General features: G+C 43.2%; 1 protein-coding gene across 1 annotated transcript in view; it reads right to left on the bottom strand.

The window, feature by feature from the left end:
- The window catches only part of fbxw7 (F-box and WD repeat domain containing 7), a 102,509-nt gene that overhangs the window by 75,471 nt on the left and 13,212 nt on the right, over window positions 1–13,826 (bottom strand). The window lies entirely within an intron of this gene.

Raw genomic sequence — 13,826 nt, 5'->3', positions numbered from 1 at the left:
TTTATGTATACTGTGTGTGTGTGTGTGTGTGTGTGTGTGTGTGTGTGTGTGTGTGTGTGTGTGTGTGTGTGTGTGTGTATAGAAAGTGGGAATAAACACCTCATGTTTTATTCATGCTCCCAAATAAAACAATGAACATCAGCATTAATGCAGCGAGAGACACAATGTGAGCGTCTCGGATTATAAACTCCATCCCACCGAGATACAGAACACAAATAACCAACACACACACACACACACACACACACACACCAGAAAGCTGTACACAGAGAGAGAGAGAGGGAGCGAGAGGGAGAGAGAGAGACAGAAATACATAATGCTGACGCTCTCTAACACGCTTTAACGTGTAACAAAACTCAGAATATTCTGTGATGTAATGAGATGTGTGGCGACTGAGTGAAAGTCAAACACATCCCAGAATCCTCAGAAACACAAACATGTCTTAGATAGTTCCGTATCATTTCTACAATAAATATAAATAAAAATAAATAAATAAATAAATAAATAACAGCTCTTGCAAACAAATATTTATTTGTAAAAATACAAATGAAATAACAGCAAGAATATAGAGATTATACTAAAAGTTTTTACACACTGTGTGTACAGCTTTAATGTTTACAGATAATCAATGAAGTGCGGTTCCTCTGTCAGCCAGCAGAGGGCATTACAGCACAACGCCTGAGCTTGAACACTCCAAAGCTCCATCGATGTTGAGGTGTTTCTCCATCTGCACACTGAAGCTCTGAGTATGATTGATCCAAGCATCTCGTGCTGAGAACATTTTCCGTATTTGTGTCCAAAAGCGAAACCTATAAAATGACTCCTGACTCATCGCTTCTAAGAAAAACCTATGAACTGAATACAAGTGAGTGTTTTTTCTGCCATTTAGGTCGATGTATCAGAGTTAAGGTACGTGTTGCTCATTAGGCCACATGGTTAACAACAATCACAGTGACAACATAAAATAGAACAGAGAGCATCACCGATATCACCAACCACAATTATATCTTTTCAGAACCAACAAACAATTAGCACCACCATGAGCATGATAATCATTGCCAACTCCATCATAACAGTACAGCCAGCACGATCATCGCTTGGACCTCCACCACTACAAAAACATCACCTCATCAAAGCAAAGACCAAAATATCACCATCGCTAAAATACCACCATCATGACCACCACTACAAAAATATAACTATCATGACCACCATCAACACAAAAATATCACTATTGCTAAAATATCACCATCACGACCACCACTACAAAAATATCACCATAATGACCACAATCAACACAAAAATCAATATATGACCATCGACACAAAAATATCACCATCGCTAAAATACCACCATCATGACCACCACTACAAAAATATAACCATCATGACCACCAACAACACAAAAATAACATCGCTAAAATACCACCATCATGACCACCACTACAAAAATATAACCATCATGACCAGCATCAACACAAAAATATCAATATCATGACCATCAACACAAAAATATCACCATTGTTAAAATATCACCATCATGACCACCACTACAAAAGCAGGTGACGATAATAGAGTTTTCTGATCTCAAGCAGACTTTAGTTCATTATGGACACAATTCCTAATTCAATGCTCTAACCAACCTCTCGATCAAACCCCCCCAGTCTCTCTACACTAAACACTAATCTTCACCTGAGACTAACAGAAGAAATCGACAGGAATCATGTCAGGAACGAACCGTCGCATTTAAAGTTTGTTTCCACCTGGAACTGGAAACTAGTGCACTTGGCAGGAGGATATGGCAGAGAGATGCATGGTTTCTTTTGCTTATTACCGCAGCCTACGCTTCAGTGACAGCTCATTTATCTCCATCTTTATGGGAAACTGAAAACAAAGCAAAGCTTCCACAAAACTTCTGGTATCCTGACCACAGAAAGTAGGGAACAGATGAGGAAGGGATGAGGCTGTACGAGTGGGGAGAAAAATGTAATTTCCGGCAAAAAAAAAAATAAAAAATAAAAAATTGAATCGAGTCAAAAGATACCTTTGTGAAGACGACAAAGTACACAAAGACATGAGAGGTGAGAAGCTGGAGAAAAGAATCTCAAGGCTTTTATGTTTTAGTGAATGTGATCGAGATCGACGGCCATTTTAGTGTGTTTAGGGAAAAGCCACGATTACTTAGCACTACGACTCAAAATCCATATCCTGGTTAATAGTGTGTGCTTCCCCATGACGTCTCTCTACCTCAGACAGGAGCATTTGTTTATCAGGAGGTTTTCAGGTGCCTGATAGACCCCAATATTAAAACTAGCATAAACAGAATGAAACCCGGCGTCTCGTTTGGTATTAAAACTCGAATGGATCTCCTACCGCACTGTGATCTCAGTGTCTTGGCTGATTTTATTCTCAGATACATTTATTTTCTCCGATATTTGGCTGCAAGAGATTCGAGGCTATGAACAGTGATAATCCCTCAAATTTTCCTGAAGGAAAAAGACGAAGATTCCGAAGTAAACCTGGTGCTGAATTTTGTGTTACTTAACGTGGAGTCAGTGGTGTTTGTTAACACATCGACGACCAGATGGGCTACGACAAACAAACCCGGTGAAACTAATTGTATAACACGGACAGAAATAAGACGTATTTCCGATGGGATATCGATCTGAAGCTGGCACGTTGTTGCGAAGCTGGTGGATGGTCGCTATGGAAACTAAGCATGACCGTCATCTACCAAAAGTATTCGCCGCATTTCTGATTCTTAAGGGGTGATGAAACCGTACCTTTGTGTACGGTAGACGAAACCTTTATAAAACTATCCTGAACGCAGCGCTATGGTGACAGAGCGACTCAGTCTAAGCCTCCAGGCTCAATCAGACCTCGTTCAGCAAACACAAGGTTACTGAAGGTGTCTGGGCTGAACGTGTGGCTTCTTGTCTAATTACGGACGATGGTTCTGTAAAGGGGGGGTTGTATGGATGAAGTGTTGACTCAGGTCAGGATGTTAGAGTGTCTTGCTGAGATCCAGCACTTATAGAAAGTCGTGGCTGCAGTCAGAACATTAGCATGTTCATTAGCATGTGTTAGGGGCTATTGCTAAAACAATGCATTTAAATCCGCTCTGAACGGGACTGCAAATGCAATTTCAGGTTTCAGATCGGTTCCCTGAATACAGATGTGAATACTTCAACACAGATTGGGATTTATTACAGTTTGGGGTTTAATATTTTGTCGTATTAATGGCACGAGTTTGCAATACAGAATCCTTCCATGGGTTTGACATCGTTCTGAAAGAACGGAGAACAAAATCCAAATCCACCTTTAAAGGTCTGTTGCTAATAATAGTGTGTAGAAACAAGCTGAACTCAAATCCATTGACTAAAAGCTTTAATCACTTAGTAAAAGAGTCTGTGTTGATGAACAGGCTTCGTTAGCGTGGAGCACTTCAGCGATACAGACAAAGGAAATGTCGATGGAGACGTCAGGGAATCTGTACAGTGTGGAATATGTTGAGGCCAGAAGCAGCTCTTTGTGATAAACCTTGCAAAGCCGCCGTAAACATGGTGCTGGCCGAAAAGCATAAACATCATCGTTCTGTTCCCCTAGCAGCTGGTCCATGGGCTGAGCTGGAAGAGTCCACGCAACAGATCAGCCTCTTAAACCGCACCACAACAAAAAGGAACCGGGAGCACGAAACAAAACAAGTTAGAGAGAAAACAAGGATGCTACAAAATGATTATCTGTTTAGTAACCATGACAACAACGGCACAAAATAAGGAACGGTGGAACAAGTAAAGAACAAAAAAGGGGTAAAGAAACTAAACGAAAAAAGTTAGATAGAAAACGATAGAAGTTAGAAGTGAATGTATGAATAATGTGACTGAAACATACAGAGAGAGAGAGAGAGAGTGAGAGAGAGAGAGACCGAGAGAGAGATAGAGAAAGAGACAGAGAGAGAGAGAGAGAAACAGACAGAGAGAGAGAGAGAGAAAGAGACAGAGAGACACAGAGAGAGAGAGAGAGAGAGAGAGAGAGAGAGAGGGAGAGGGAGAAAGAGAGAGAGAAAGAGAGAAACAGACAGAGAGAGAGAAAGAGAGAGAGAAAGAGAGAAACAGACAGAGAGAGAGAGAGAGAGAGAGAGAGAGAGAGAGAGAGAGAGAGAGAGAGAGAGAGAGAGAGAGAGAGATAGAGAGAAAGAGACACAGAGGGAGAGAGGGAGAGAGAATGCACACAGCAGAAACCCTGGCTTCATTAAGAGCTAAGCTCATTTAGAAAAAACAATGAGTTTGACTTTATTTAGTAAGGCAGGAAACGTCCCATGATGCCGTTCTGCGGGTCTCTCCGCTGTAGAGCTCGAGAACTGCTCTGTATGAGAATCTTTTTCTTGCTCTGGGAGCCTTTAAGCATCTTTGTAGAATCCCTGTACATGCTGAATCAGAAGGTGAATGATGCAAGCTGGGTAAATATTTCCTAAATATTTCCTTACACTGTCATTACAATGTTTAACAAAGAGAAAGTAGATCCAGTAAAAACAAATAGGTCCTAAAACATGACCAAAAAAAACAAACAGCAGCATCTAAAGTACAATTAATAGACTGATCAGATTATTAACGGACTCCAGATCAAGATGTGAACGACACAAACAAAGTGTCTCGGAGTTCTGGATTGCCTTGGGTTTTGGGTTGAGCTGCAGGAAAGTCAGAAATCCCGGTGGACGAGTAAACAGGCAGAACTCAGAAGACTCATTAATGAGTTTAAGAGCGATATGCGGAAACTATTTACCACTTTGGGTCAGTGTTTAAAAACTAAACTCCAAACCCAGCATCCAGGAAGAATACACCAAGTGACAGGAAGATGGATGAAGAGCGGTGAGGATTTAGGCAGCTGGTGGAGGAGCTGACACGCTAGACTGCTCAGTATCTTCCCACAGGGGCAAAAACTAGTGAAGTGTCCCTCCATACATAAGCACACTAACCAAACTCCATTCATCACAGCCGGAAGGACACGCACTCCTCTTCAAGTGGAAAATGAGACTTCATTCAATTCGAGTTTCCTCCTGATGCCGAGTGACGGTTCTCCGATAGAGCGACGTGCCTGAACGGCTGCGGCTCACAGGAACCGCGCTTCACGACGAGTCGTTAGCGTCGCGTTACGTATTTGTATATATACACTGTACACGTATGACAGCGTAGCTCGGATAACAGGATGGAAATTCTCTTTTTCCACCCATGTAATAATATCGATACGTTGCCGGTGCTTTCTGGTGTCTTTGAGTGTACATTTCATTGAAGAGGATATTAATCGATCCCGGTGTTACTCAAGAATCCGGTCTGCAGCGAGGTCTCAGGAAGGAAACTGTAAACCTTTAGTACCGAAAAGCAGGAAAATCTCTATGTCGATGTAGAACGTACGGCCGTAAAAAGATATGTGCCACCTTCGGTACTGACGAAATTTGTGCTCAAATTCTTAGTAAAGGTGTACTATATAAACTCGTAAAGACGATCATGGGCATCAGAACGCTGAGTAACAAATAACTAGAATGACAGTGTGTTGATTTTGATTCAGTAAAGGAATCATTTATGGAGGGATTGAAAAAGACTATTTTGTGACTAATCATTAATTCATTAAATGAAGCGATTCATTAATAAAGGCCTCAAAAAAATAGAGATTTCTAGCAAAACATAGAAAACACGCATCTCCGTTTTTGGACCGTTATTTGCACCTTAACGCGCTGCAGACGTCTGGAAACACTGCAGAAAGAGCAAAGCAGGACGTCACCGCTTAGCGACGCCCAAATGTCAAGACGCCATGACCTCCTCACGGGTATTAATGTGAGATCCTGAAAGGCTTGGTGTTAAATAGAACATTTAACAGTACAAGTCATCTAACCTGCAAGGAGAAAAAAAATGGCTCAGCAACTTCACTCGATTAAAGACTACTTTCACTTGTCTGCTATTGCAGAGCAACAAAATAAGGCTTCTGACGACCAGAAGAGGAGCAGGACGAAGAGGAGAATGTCTTTTATAGATGGCACCTATTCAGGACGTAATCCGAGTCAAAGAGGATGCTGTGGTTGTTGTCAAGGCAGCAAGACGGCCATTAAATCACCTGGTTCCATTACAAAATCAATTACTGCAGTACACTTAGATGATCTCTCAAGTCTGGCAAATGGCTAAATAACATCAGAAGAAGCCAGAACAAGGTCATCCATGCAGTTTTCTGTAACCAGAGGTCTCAATGTCAAATCATTTTAAACCACAAACCGAAGGTCTAAAGGCCAGTTTGGCAAAACAAATACAAGCAAACTTGCAAATCAATATTAGTCTTAGTGCTTGGTACACTTGATCTACACTGTAGCATGATGGATGTGCGAATGTCAAGGGAAGAATTTCAGAGAAAGTTTTCTTCTATTTGGAGATTGGTGCAGATTAATTTGTATGACTGGAAGTGTTGTGTTGTCTCGGTTTAAGCAAAGGTGTTAAAATGACAATTAATTTTCTTAACCGGAGCAGAGAAGTATGACCAGTTAGAACAATGACCAGGCCTGTTTCAGTTCCCCTGACAAGTACCCCATCGATTTTACCTTACGCTGTGGTGGGCACCCGGTAGCCAGTCGCTGCAGATGCTCGGATGTGTTGCTGCAGGACAGCAGGTCCGTGCAGCAGGCCGTGCGACCGAGCCTCTTCATTAATGAGGAGATGATGCTGCAGCCACAGCCACACATTGACTCACTCATCGAGAGCCAGGATGACAATCTAGTATGAGGAGATATAATCCAAACCCCAAGGGATGACGGTCCCAAAGATCTCAAAATTCTCTTGGCAAGCTGAAAGTCGCTTTAGAAACTCCCAAGAGTTAAACGTCGGTGAGATTTGGACCATGTGTTCACCTTGATGTCCTGTCGATTCAGAAATCACTTCCATAGAAATCACAGGTTAAATTTAGAGGCGAACCGCCACATCGGAGAGCCGAGGCAAGCCTGAAACGGTTCTCCGATTAGCGGTTCAACGATTGCGGTGGTTAGCAGGTGGCACCGTATCTTCCTGCATTCTCATCAACTCTTCTGCAACTTTCTATAAGCCTCGTCTACGACGAGACCAGAACAAGTCCTGCAGAAACCCGAAGCACCTGCGTAGCGAGGCACGGTCTGAAGATGCACTTATAGCGAGAAGCTGATCTCTAAACCCGCAGCCAGTAATTGCTGCCTTACAAAAAAAAAAAAGAAAAAAAAAGAGGAATAAAAGAAAGAAAAGCACCACTTCCAATTCCACCCTCCCTCCACTTATCTCCCAGCCACTAGCGATGCACTTCATCACCTCTCATCTTTCTTGCTTCCTGGCTCACTCTCTACCTCTCTCTCTCTTCCCCTAATACACTCGGCTCTTCCCAGCATCTTGTCATACGGCCTCTCTGCAAGCCCCTCCCACCCTTTCCTCCCTCGCTCTCTGTGTCTCTCTCTCCTCACTCTGGTCTCTGGCCATGAGTTGGCTCCAGTGAGTCAAAACCAAGAATACTGCTGCCCGCAGGAGTCTGGTGTTAACAATGCTGCAGATCTCACACAGACAACACCGCACTATGAAAATTATTTCTTTGGTGAACGCTGTTCGTATTACTGCGATTTCCGTCGCCATTACACGGCTATCTTTGGTCCAAACAAGCCTCTAGTTCCAGGCAAGTAATCCAAAGTAATTAGGTGAAGGTCAACCATGAATTCTGTGAAGCTGAAGATCCCACAAGGCTGAAGATACATGCACTAAACCGTGTGGGTGCAGTGAATCAATACAATTCAGAGGACTGAAACGAACAAATTATCTTAAGTGGAAAAAAAAAATGACAAAAGTGCCATGAAATTGCTTCGGAGTTGCTGAAGAACCACTCAAGGGTCTGCTGAAAAGGCTACTCATGTGCTAATATTTCAGCAAAAAAGGCACAAATAAAATAAGTCCAACAAGCAAATTAAGAAAAATAACACTAGCACTCTCGGGCATGTAATCCGTTCTCCTCTCCACTCTTTCCTCCTACCTCAAATCTTGCTCAACATCCCCATCACTGCTCAAAGTAGTGATCTCAGATACTCCAGTCTGATTAGCCCACAGTTGGGGACTCCCCCGGAGCCTTGTGGGAGATATGCAAATTATCCAATTCATCGGCAAATCGCAATCGGGGCCGATATGGAAGCGCTGATGAAGACTTTGCCCCATTGGGCGAGGAAGGAGGGGGTTGCTGCCGTGTGCAATAGGGTTTCGTTTCGGGGTCCGTATCAGGCGCTTTGGCTCCAGGCAACAGGCCAGCTTGCTATAAATAGGCTGAGAATAATAACCAGACAGATCACCTTGCATGATAAAGGAAAACAGCAGGACCTCTACTAATACGAATTTAGACCGAGCTCGTCGCAGTAATTCAGAGGCTTGTGATAGAACTAACAGATCTGCTATTATTGGTACAGAGTTCAGCTAGACAAAGTTCACCATGTGTTTGGTGAACAGATTTATGGGGCTAACTTCTTTATCTTCAAACACCTCCGATGTAAAGACAAACCTTTAGCATCCAGTGACCCATTTAAGTAGAACAACAACAAAACATTCAAGGACTCCCTCAGTGCAGATGGATTTCCTTTTTAAATATTTACTGGTACGATAAGCTTTCTGCGCCACTAGAAGTAAAGAAATCGCGTATGTTTGTGATTCTTTAGGGTTAAATCAGGTTAGTTAAACCATGAGTCAAGGTAAGTATACTGGAGCATTCACTTGTAATTAGCGAATGAATAGCGTTCGTTTATCGGCGACACAGTCCGACGCAACACTACACAATAAACACCACTACTGCGAGTGAACAAAAGCACACAGATGGAGCGCATGAGTGATATTCCACCACAAAGGGGCTACAGCTGGAAAAATAAGACGCGTGACGTAGACGACGCAGTTTGCGTACACAAATATGATAATAGCAGAATGGCACAGAAAAGAACAACCATGAGTCAAGGTAAGTATACTGGAGCATTCACTTGCCCAATGGGCTGATAAATTCAATCATTTCCTACCACTTATCCAAACTACCTCGAGTCACGGGGAGCCTGTGCCTATCTCAGGCGTCATCGGGCATCGAGGCAGGATACACCCTGGACGGAGTGCCAACCCATCACAGGGCACACACACTCTCATTCACTCACACACTACGGACAATTTTCCAGAGATGCCAATCAACCTACCATGCATGTCTTTGGACCGGGGGAGGAAACCGGAGTACCCGGAGGAAACCCCCGAGGCACGGGGAGAACATGCGAACTCCACACACACAAGGCGGGGGCAGGAATCGAACCCCCAAACCTGGAGGTGTGAGGCAAACGTGCTAACCACTAAGCCACCGAAACACACACACACACACACCCCCACCTGGTAAATGAGTATATTATTTATTGAATAATCGACTGTCGGTTCATTCCGTCTCAGAAGTTTAAAGAAGTCTGTCAGAAAAGAGCAAAATGAGCACCATTAGTGAAGTCTACAGCCCATAACCACTGTAATGCCACAGAATCATCCTCAAAGTCTCCCAGGAGAGTCCCTCTCGCTCGCTGTATCCTGCCTGCTCAGTATGCAGCCAGTTCAGCCGAGTGTCTAGCAGGACACGCATGGTAGCGCAAAGGCCAGACTCGTCGGGAATCGACCGCAGTTAGCACCTCTTAAAGTGGAGTCTGAGAGAAAGAGCAGAAGGAGGAGAATAAGTGGGATAGAGATACCGTGTTTGAGCTGAAAATACCAATGGGACGAGGGAAAAAAAAAAAAAGGAATTTGGAACAAGGTCAAGAGACCTAATTCAGCTAATTACCAAAAGCTGTGCTAATGTTTTTCCCGAAACCTCAACATGCTGTGAGGTGAATGCAAAAGCAAAATAGTCTTTGTTTCCATGATATCTGTAAACACAACGTCCAGTCTATAAAAAGATGTAAGGAATGAAATCCCACACCGTTAAGAGTTTAAATACTGTATACTTCAACTTAATTCTGGCCTTCAAGGTCAACAACTCTTTGCCTTTAGGTGAAAGTTCAAGCATGGACGCGGTCTCAGTTTCTGTGGTTTTAAATCTCTTTTAACCAAAGGAATGAGAGACGAAGCGAAAGGCTGAGACGTTCATTATTTATGAATATTGCTTTCCACAGTGTCAGCGCAATGCCTTTCTATCGATCCGAGAGGATAAGAGTCGTGCACGGAAAGGCTTTTAGACACATTCGGCCTCGTCACGCTGAAAAGCTGTAACAAAACTCTGTAAAATCCACAGACATCCGTATAAAGGATTCTCATTCTGTGAGAGATTTATGATTCATCACACCATTGTTATAATGGCTAGGTGCAGCTATAGAAGCCATAAAGTTAGAATAATCTAAATCTAAACAAAGCAGACAGTCACGGAAAAATCGAGGCTAGCTGGCAAGACTTCGCGATCACACTGAATTTCTTAGATATAAATAAATAAATAAATAAATAAATAAATAAATAAATAAATAAATAAATAAAAACACGGATATCGTTTCAAATCATCGTTTTGGCCGGAGGAGTTTCTACACGATACCCATTGTTCCACATTGCGTACATGTTCCTTTATCGGCGACACAGTCCAACGCAACACTACACACTAATCACCACTACTGCGAGTCAACAAAAGCACACAGCTGGAGCGCATGAGTGATATTCCACCACGAAGGGGCTACAGCTGGAAAAATAAGACGCGTGACGTAGACGACGTAGCTGGCGTACACAGATACGAAGCTAGCAGAGTGGCACAGAAAGAACAACAGGCGGGGTAATGTGTTGTATATGTAGACAGTGGTTTAAGTTCATACACCATTAAACCAATCTCATACACACACACACACCCCATTAAACTTGAGCTTCATTAACTCCCCATTAAAGGCGTTTTCTGCTACACCATTCCCATTAAGGTTTGAAGGAGAATTAAAGATAAGGGAGTCGTCTTCAGATACTTAGGAGTTTTATTGATCCTAAATGTACAAACTTTCAGGATTTATTTAGTCATGCTACACAAACTGGACTTAAGACATAGAGCAAAAAAAATAAATAAATAAAGAGTTAACTGACTAAACTCGCCGACTGAGCTGATTTCTTCAGACACAAAACTGACATTGCGTCCTTCAACACGACGCAGGAAGTGTGTTTTTGAGCCGGATCAAGACTCTGACCTGCTGTTAACCAGCCTGGACGAGATGGACGGGCACAGATGGAGAAACAGACAGATAAATAGAAGAAGGATAGGCCATGTGGAAATACACGTCTTGTTTCGAAACTTTAAGCCGTTTGTTCAATACAGAGGTCCACAGACAAATAGGCTCAGAGACAACCAGCATGCCGACAGACAGAAAGCTCAGTAAACGGATTATAGAGAAATAAACAGAAAGCTTTAGACAGTCAGATCAACAAAAACATTTGTCAGACAGACAGACAGACAGGTGGGTATATATGCAGACAGACAGCTCTATAGACAGACAGACCAACTGACCAAAAGATTAACAGTCAGACAGATAAACACAGATCTACGGAGTATAATAAATAAATTAAATGTGATTATTAATGAATAACTGCAAATAATAATCAAAAATACTTGAGTGTAGTGAAACAGAGACCGTGTTAACAGATCACACACTCTGAGAGGAAACATGGTACAATATCCTGTATTTTCCACAACACTGCCCTCTAGTGACACTATACAGTCATGACACACAAGACTAAGCACATGTTTTCTGTAACCAGGTGCATGTGTGTGTGGTGTGTGTGTGTACCTGTCTTACACCTCACTTCCTGTAAATACTCTACCTCTGAAAAAAACGAACAAACAAATGGCGTGTATTAACATGAGTTTAATAAATCAGTGAAGATGGTAGGTGAAAGGTACCAACAGCAGACCTCACAAGCGTTTACACAGTCGGCCAGATACGTGCTGATGATAAAATAGCTTTCTACTCTCTTCACTCACTCTTTATTGTGTGGCACTCGCACCATCTCTCCCTCCCTCTCTCTTTAAAAATTTATCAATGATGGCAACTCCGCCCATGCGATCACTTTACACTTAATTCAGCAAACCGTGACGTGCCATGCATTATTTAGACCACTCACACACACACACTCACACACACTCACACAGAGAGAATACACGTGTAATATGATTAGATATAACTGTGTGTAAAGAACCTTTCCAGCGTCAGGCCGCAGCGAGAACCTCCCTGCTAAACTCTCAAGCTCCTGACCAGAGATCAAATAATTAAAAACTCAGTGAAAAGAAAGTGCAAAAAGGACAGGAAGTAGTCATGAACCCCCAAGCTTCAGACACTTTCGTTTCCTGTTTAGATGCAGAATGAGGACAAAGCTCACAGGCTACATGGATCTATAAACTCAGAAAAGTCGGTAGAAGCTACGCCCGATGGGGGGTGGTGAGGTTATGATGTCTGTGTTATGTGCATGTGATGGACCTGTGTGTTAATACTGGGATGTGAGAGAGAGAGAGAGAGAGAGAGAGAGAGAGAGAGAGAGAGAGAGAGAGAGAGAGAGAGAGAGAGAGAGAGAGAGAGAGAGAGAGTGAGTGTGAGTGTGAGTGAGTGTGAGTGAGTGTGAGTGAGAGTGAGTGAGAGTGAGTGAGAGTGAGTGAGAGTGAGTGAGAGTGAGTGAGAGTGAGTGAGAGTGAGTGAGAGTGAGAGTGAGTGAGAGTGAGTGAGAGTGAGAGTGAGTGAGAGTGAGTGAGAGTGAGTGTGAGTGAGTGTGAGTGTGAGTGAGAGTGAGTGAGAGTGAGTGAGAGTGAGTGAGAGTGAGTGAGTGAGAGTGAGAGTGAGTGAGAGTGAGTGAGAGTGAGTGAGAGTGAGAGTGAGTGAGAGTGAGAGTGAGTGAGAGTGAGTGAGAGAGAGAAAGGTACAAAGAGAAAGACTGAAAGAAAGAAACAGAGACACAAAGAAGCAGTTAGAGAGAGAAACCGTTTACTGAAACTCAAATACATAAAATACCAACAATGACCCTACAGGCGCCACACACACACCCACACACCCACCCACCCACACCCACACACACACACACAGATCTGTGTTTAATCAGCATGTCAAAGAGCACTGAACTTATGAGCTCATCTCACTGTCCACATAACTTAAGCTTAACACACACACACTTACTTTGGCATGAGACAAGAAGTAACAGCTGTCAGCAAACGGGGAATAATAAGAACACAATACAAAACACACACACACACACACACACACACACACACACACACACACACACACACTCTCTCTCTAGGAATTCAGACCACAAAACACACCACTTTCTCAGCACAAAAATTCTGACTTTCACAACTAGGAAACTGTTTCTGAGAAAGTGGAACGTGCACGAGCGCGCACACACACATATACACACATATACACGCACACACACATATACACACATATACACACACACACACATATACACACACACACAGCTATGTGCAAATCTAATGCAGTGTGCCCATCTCGAGAAAGAGTTGTGTTACACCTCACAGAGCAGCGTCACCTCACAGAGCAGCGTCACCTCACAGAGCAGCGTCACCTCACAGAGCAGCGTCACCTCACAGAGCAGCGTCACCTCACAGAGCAGCGTCACCTCACAGAGCAGCGTCACCTCACAGAGCAACGTCACCTCACAGAGCAACGTCACCTCACAGAGCAACGTCACCTCACAGAGCATGGTCACCTCACAGAGCATGGTCACCTCACAGAGCATGGTCACCTCACAGAGCATGGTCACCTCACAGAGCATGGTCACCTCACAGAGCAACGTCACCTCACAGAGCATGGTC

Source organism: Tachysurus fulvidraco, chromosome 7 (genome assembly GCF_022655615.1).
Source record: "Tachysurus fulvidraco isolate hzauxx_2018 chromosome 7, HZAU_PFXX_2.0, whole genome shotgun sequence".
Lineage (NCBI taxonomy): Eukaryota > Metazoa > Chordata > Actinopteri > Siluriformes > Bagridae > Tachysurus > Tachysurus fulvidraco.
This window is presented reverse-complemented; position numbering and strand designations above follow the sequence as displayed.